The sequence below is a fragment of the Gavia stellata genome, unplaced genomic scaffold, assembly GCF_030936135.1.
Source record: "Gavia stellata isolate bGavSte3 unplaced genomic scaffold, bGavSte3.hap2 HAP2_SCAFFOLD_74, whole genome shotgun sequence".
In the NCBI taxonomy this organism is placed as follows: Eukaryota; Metazoa; Chordata; class Aves; order Gaviiformes; family Gaviidae; genus Gavia; species Gavia stellata.
In genome coordinates this window covers 323854-331007 of record NW_026776725.1, presented here as the reverse complement: position 1 = coordinate 331007, position 7154 = coordinate 323854, and positions in this window count along the sequence as shown.

Genomic DNA, 7154 nt, shown 5'->3' with positions numbered 1-7154 from the left:
CCAGCTGCTGGTGGGAGTGCTGGGTGCGGGTGCAAGTCGCTCTTGAGCTTGAAGCTGGACTAGTTCACGCGCGAGAGGAGATACAGGTCTGGAAAGACCCAAGGTCTGGGCCAATCACTGGGTAAGTAGTTTGACATCCAGCCACAGATTTTAATTGAACTTAGTTCCCTTGCTGGTCTTTAAGGCACCCATGAACATGCTGTGCTTGCAAATCTAGGGAGTGGGGGGTGTGTGTGTGTTTCACTACTGAACATCAGTCCTGATCAGCTGGAGAGGAAGACAAGGACTGGGTTGTGCTTCCTGTGTTAAGCGGGTGCCGGTGAATGTACCGCTCCGTCGACGTTAATCTGGTCTGCCATTCATGCCAGTGACGTATGTGTGCACGGTCTTGCAGGCTAAGCAGCCTGGAGGAGTCTCACGATCACTAGCCCTTGTTCTCGTGGGGGACTTCAACTTGCCAGATGTCTGCTGGAAATACAATGCGGCCGAGAGGAAAGAGCCTAGGAGGTTCCTGGAGCGTGTGGAAGAGAACTTCCTGACACAGCTGGCGAGTGAGCCAACGAGGGAAGGCGCCCCGCTGGACCTGTTCTTTGTGAAACGAGAAGGACTGGTGGGGGATGCGACGGTGGGGGGCCACCTCGGGCATAGCAATGAGGAAATGAGAGAGTTTTCGATTCATGAGCAGAAAGGAGGGGGGTGAGCAGAAGTGCTACCTTGGACTGCCGGCGGGCTGGCTTTGGCCTCTTTAGGAGCCTGGTGGACAGAGCCCCTTGGCAGGCAGTCCTGAAAGGCAAAGGAGTCCAGGAAGGCGGCACACTCTTCAAGAAGGAAGTCTTAAAGGCGCAGGAGCAGGCCATCCCCATGTGCCGCAATACGAGCTGGCAGGGAAGAAGAGCGGCCTGGTTGAACAGAGAGCTTTGGATGGAACTCAGGAAAAAAGAGAGAGTTTATGACCTTTGAAGAAGGGGCAGGCAACTCAGGAGGACTACAAGGATGTTGTGAGGTTTTGCAGCGAGAAAATCAGAAGGGCCAAAGCCCAACTAGACCTTAACCTGGCAACTGCCATAAAAGACAACCAAAAATGTTTCTCTAAATACATTAGCGACAAAAGGAGGCCTAAGGAGACTCTTCACCCTTTACCGGACGCGGGGGGAAACATAGTGACAAAGGATGACGAAAAGGCTGAGGTACTTCATGCCGCCTTTGCCTCAGTCTTTCAGAGTAAGACCAGTTGTTCTCCAGCTACCCAGCCCCCTGAGCTGGAAGATAGGGGCGGGGAGCAGAATGAAGCCCCCACAATCCAAGGAGAAATGGCTAGCGACCTGCTACACCACTCTAGACACCCACAAGTCGATGGGATGGGATGGGATGGGATCCACCCACGGGCAGTGAGGGAGCTGGCGGAAGCGCTCACCAAGCCACTTCCCGTCATCTACCAGCAGTCCTGGCTAACCGGGGAGGTCCCAGCGGACCGAAGGTTAGCAAATGTGATGCCCGTCTTCAAGAAGGGCCGGCCAGACGATCCGGGGAACTACAGGCCTCTCAGCCTGACCTCGGTGTCGGGGAAGATTATGGAGCGGATCATCTTGAGTGCCATCGCGCGGCATGTAGAGGACAACCAGCCCATCAGGCCCAGTCAGCATGGCTTTATGAAAGGCAGGTCCTGCCTGACTAACCTGATCTCCTTCTGTGACAAAGTGCCCCGTTTAGCGGACGAGGGAAAGCCTGTGGATATAGTCTACTTAGAATTTAGTAAAGCCATTGACACCGTTTCCCACAGCATTGTCCTGGAGAAACTGGCTGCTCACGGCTTGGACGGGCGTACTCTTTGCTGGGTGAAAAACTGGCTGGATGGCCAGGCCCAAAGGGTTGTGGTGAATGGAGTTAAATGCGGTTGGCGGCCGGTCACAAGTGGTGTTCCCCAGGGCTCGGTACTTGGGCCGGTCTTGTTTAATACCTTTATCAAGGACCTGGACAAGAGGATCGAGTGCACCCTCAGTAAGTTTGCAGGCGACACCGAGTTGGGCGGGTGTGTTGATCTGCTGGAGGGTAGGAAGGCTCTTCAGAGAGAGCTGGACAGGCTGGGTGGATGGGCCGAGGCCAGTTGTATGAGGTTCAACAAGGCCAAGTGCCGAGTCCTACACTTGGGTCGCAACAATCCTGTGCAACGCTAGAGGCTTGGGACGAGTGGCTGGAAAGCAGCCTGGTGGAAGAGGGCCTGGGAGTGCTGATTGGCAGCCGGCCCAATATGAGCCAGCAGTGTGCGCATGTGGCCAAGAAGGCCAATAGCACCCCGACTTGTATCAGAAAGAGTGTGGCCAGCAGGACTAGGGAAGCAATTGTACCTTTGTACTCAGCACTGGTGAGGCCTCAGCGTGAATGCTGTGTTCAGTTTTGGGCCCCTCACGACAAGAAAAGACATTGAGGTGCTGGAGCGTGCTCAGAGAAGGGCAATGAAACTGGTGAAGGGTCTGGAGCACAAGCCTTGTGAGGAGCGGTTGAGAGAGCTGGGCTTGTTTAGCCTGGAGAAGAGGAGGCTCAGGGGAGACCTTATTGCACTCTACAACTAACTGAAAGGAGGGTGTAGAGAGGTGGCTGCCGGTCTCTTCTCCCACCTGGCAAGTGATAGGACAAGAGGAAATGGCCGCAAGTTGCACCAGGGGAGTTTTAGATCGGATATTGGAAAAACTCCTTCTCTGAAAGGGTTCTCAGACATTGGAACAAGCTGCCCAGGGAGGTGGTTGGATCACCATCCCTGGAGGTATTTAAAAGACGTGTGGATGAGGCGCTTAGGGGCATGGTTTAGTGGTGGACTTAGCAGGGTTAGGTTTACGGTTGGACTTGATGGTCTTGAAGGTCTTTTCCAACCTAAACCATTCCATGATTCTATGATTCTACGCCTGAAGGGCCTTGAGAGCAGCTCTTCCACTTTCAGACAGAGCCTGCCCCATCATCCCAGGGACCAGGTTGTGCACTCAGCTGTGTGCCTTACGGCAATTCCCACAAGCCAGGATGGCAGCAGGAAGCCCCCGCACCTTTCACGAGCTTTGAGGCTGCCATTCTTCAAGCCAATGCTCTCTAGCCTCCAGGGACCTAGCCCCGCTCAGCAAATGCAACGCACGGGGCTGGCTCCTGCTTTCCTCCCGTGACTGCCCCGCACTCCAGCATGGGAGCAAGGCTCCACTATACAGCTGTAGAAGGTAGACAGATGAGATGAGGCTGACACAGGGCTTACCAAAGCCATGGATGTCGTGGTTTAACCCCAGCTGGCAACTAAGAACCACACAGCCGCTTGCTCGCTCCCCCAAGGTAGGATGGGGGTGAGAATCGGAAGGGTAAAAGTGAGAAAACTCGCGCGCTGAGATAAAGACGGTTTAATAGGTGAAGCAAAAAATACGCAGGCAAGCAAAGCCAAACCAGGAACTCATTCACTACTTCCCATCGGCAGGCAGGTGTTCAGCCAGTGTTCAGCCATGGCCAGGAAAGCAGGGCTCCATCACGCGTAACGGTTACTTGGGAAGACAAATGCCATCACTCCGCATGTCCCTCCCTTCCTTCTTCTTCCCCCAGCTTTATATGCTGAGCATGATGTCCTATGGTATGGAATATCCCTTTGGTCAGTTGGGGTCAGCTGTCCCAGCTGTGTCGCCTCCCAACATTTTGAGCACCCCCAGCCTAGTCGTTGGTGGGGCGGTGTGAGAAGCAGAAAAGGCCTTGACTCTGTGTAAGCACTGCTTAGCAGTAACTAAAACATCCCTGCTTTATCAACACTGTTTCCAGCACAAATCCAAAATACAGCCCCATACTAGCTACCACAAAGAAAATTAGCTCTACCCCAGCCAAAACCAGCACAATGGAGAATGACGTGTGGTGCTGAGAGCGGGAGCATCCTTCTCTGGCTAGAGCCCAAAATTGCGTGTCCTTGGCCACGCGTACCAGGGGCCACAACTGCCCTTGTCGGTGTTGGCCCAGAACAGCAACGTAACTCATAGACAGCAAGGACAGGAAGCCTGCCAGAGGCTGTTGCTGTGGCTGACGTAGCCAGGGTGGCCTGCGCTGCATCTGCGTTTCACTGGGCTTTCTGCGGGAAGGCTGACACTGCTTGGGTACGCCTGCCTCAGTTGGCTTGCACATCACTGCTTGCCTGCCACGCCTGTAACCAGATAAGCTCTTCAACACCCAAGTATGTGCATCCTGCCCGCAGTAGCTGCCTTCTCTGGCACATACGTGTTTTGGGAAGGACGTGGTGGCAAACGGCTGCAGAGAGCAGGGTGGCAGTGAACTTCCCAAAGAGGCTATGATGCCCCACTTGTTTTTTTCCTGACAGCTGTTAGCAGGCAGTGCTCGGAGGCAGGCGCTGCTGCCTGCCACGGGGCCTGCACGCCTTCATCCCACAAGCACAGCATTCAGTGCTTGTGGTGGGGGGGGAGTGTGTCGGGGGTGTCCGCTGCCAGCTTCTGCCTGCCCTCCTGCTTGGAACACACCCATGTTGCCCCCCCTGCCCCAAGAGGCCACCGCGCCCAGCACCCGGAACCAGCGGCTCTGTGACATCAGCCCCGGGACCAAGGGCACCGTGGGCAACGTGAGTACTGCGGGCACTACGTCGGTTGCCGCACTGGTGGCGACGAGCTCTCCGTTCTTGCAGCTGCCACGTGTTGCTGGCAGCGATGAATTTGCTCCCCCTCTTCCTCCTACTGGCCCTGTGCTGGCCTGCGCACGGCACGTGGGACACCTGTGGGTAAGTAAGTGGCCCAAGGCTCCGGCAGGGAGCTTGGGCAACCCTTATGAGCTTCACTGGAGGGTGCCCACTCCTCCCCCGTGGCCACGCCAGAGTTTCCTGAACCCCATTTGGGAACCTCAGTTCCTTGCCAGCACCCATGCTGCTGGCACAACTGGCCTGCGGGGATAAAGCAGAAACGGGCGGATGCACGCACGCCCCACGGGCTTCCCCGGCCTTGCTGTCCACGCAACGCCTTGTGGGGAGGGAAGACGGCTCACCTTCAGCCTGAAGAGCAGCAAGCCATCGAGCAGGACGGTAATGAGTTTCTGTTTCCAGAGGGACCTGCGAGCTCCGGCCCATGGCTTCTCACCACGGCATGTCGCGCATCGTGGGTGGCACAGATGCCCCGCCAGGGTCCTGGCCCTGGATCGTCAGCATCCAGGATCCCTGGAAAACAGGCACGGGGCATACGTGCGGAGGGTCCCTCATCAGCCCACAGTGGGTCCTCACAGCAGCCCACTGCTTCACTGAGGCCAGGTAAGGAGGACCAGGGGACGGGGATATCCCCACAACACTAGCAGGTGCCCTGTCCGCAGCACCGCGTGCTACTCCCATCCCGTCTCCTTGCAGTCTGCCCGGTGCCTGGGCACCGCAGAGCCCAGCTGAGAGACTGCTCAGGAGAAGGCTGGGCTTGTGCCACTGCTTCCTAGCAGCCTCCAGCTCAACATTCCTTGTGCCTAAGGCGTGCCAGGGCACTCGCCGCCTCCCTAGCGCGGCTTTCCTCTCTCCCTTGTGGAGCAGAAGGCAGGGAACTGCCGGGCTGCTGCAGCACATGGCTCCGCTCCCTCTGACCCCTCTCTCCCTCTGCCTTCCAGGCACATCGCCATGTGGCGCGTGGTGATCGGGGCCACCCGGTTGACTCAGCTGGGCCCTGAGGCCCAAGTGCGCAATATCAGGCGGCTACTGGTTCACGAGCACTACAGCAATATCACGCAGAGGAACGACATCGCCCTGCTGGAACTGGACCAGCCTGTCCAGTGCGGCTACTCCGTACAGCTTGCCTGTGTGCCCGATGCCTCGCTCAGAGTGTCAAAGCTGACAACCTGCTACGTCAGCGGCTGGGGTTCCACGACTGAAAGAGGTGAGTTCCCAAAAACGTACTCGTGTCCTGAGCGCAAGCTTGGCACGCTGGGGAGACGGGTTGGGCTTCCTGAGAGCAGAGGTGAAAGCCAGAGTCAGGCTGTGGGGACGCATGCCTCTAGAGAGATGGGCCTGAGCCATTCCCCAAAGCGAGACAGAAGGGGACCACCGGTACAGTGCCTTCAAGGTGCAAAGCCAAGCCCTAGGGAAGGGCTTCGCCCAGACAGGGGAGGAGGAATGGCAACGAGCTGCCTGCTGTTAATTCCCTCCTGTGCTCACAGCTGGAGGATCGACTGATGTCCTGCAGGAGGCCAAGGTCCGCCTCATTGATGTCAACCTCTGTAACAGCAGCGGGTGGTACAGAGGGGCCATCCACACCCACAACCTGTGTGCTGGCTATGCGCAGGGTGGCATCGACACCTGCCAGGTAGGAGCGTGCTACGAGTCAAGCCCCAGCAGCACAGGCAGCCCTCTCACAACCGCCCCGCACGTACCCCGGCGCGTGCTTTGCCTGGCAAGTCACCCTCCCACCGCTGGGTCCCCACCGCTCTTGGGGCTGACCTCCCCTTCCCCACCTGCAGCTCCTTGCCCAGCGCCCCCCTTGCCCCAGAGGCCTGCGACTCTGCCCACAAAGCCCATCCAGTGCTCTTGGCAGCCCACCGGTCCACATCCCAAGCCTGCAACATCTGCGTTCCACACGTGCAGGGTCACTGTGCAGAGATGAGAGAGAGCCCTCCCTCCCTTACACGCCCACGACCCCCTCCCACACAAGCTTCTGTAGGCCCTGGCACCTGAGCGGGGTCTTTCTGTGCCGCAGAGTACAGCTCTGGCAGGTGCTGTGAGAGAGAAGGAGCCAGCCGTAGTGCTGACAGAGGCCACCCAACAGTACCTTCGTCCTCTCTCCTCCACTGCAGGGTGACAGCGGTGGTCCTCTCGTCTGCAAAGATAACAATGCAGACTACTTCTGGCTCGTTGGAGTCACCAGCTGGGGGAAAGGCTGCGCGAGAGCAAGACGGCCCGGAGTCTACACCTCCACGCAGCACTTTTACGGCTGGATCCTGGCACAGATGGGACTGCGCTCAGCAGTAACAGCTACTCCAATGCCACAGCCAGTCTTCACCTCAAGCCCCTTTCAGAGGCCAAGGCCGATACCAACGGAATTGGGCAGGTTTCCACCCTGCCCATTTCCACTCGAGAAGCTGGTGCAATTCTTTACTCGGGTGCAGGAGCTCCTGCAGTTCCTAAGGGGGACAAAGGCCTGAGCAGCACGATGGACAGGATCCAGTGCAGCCGG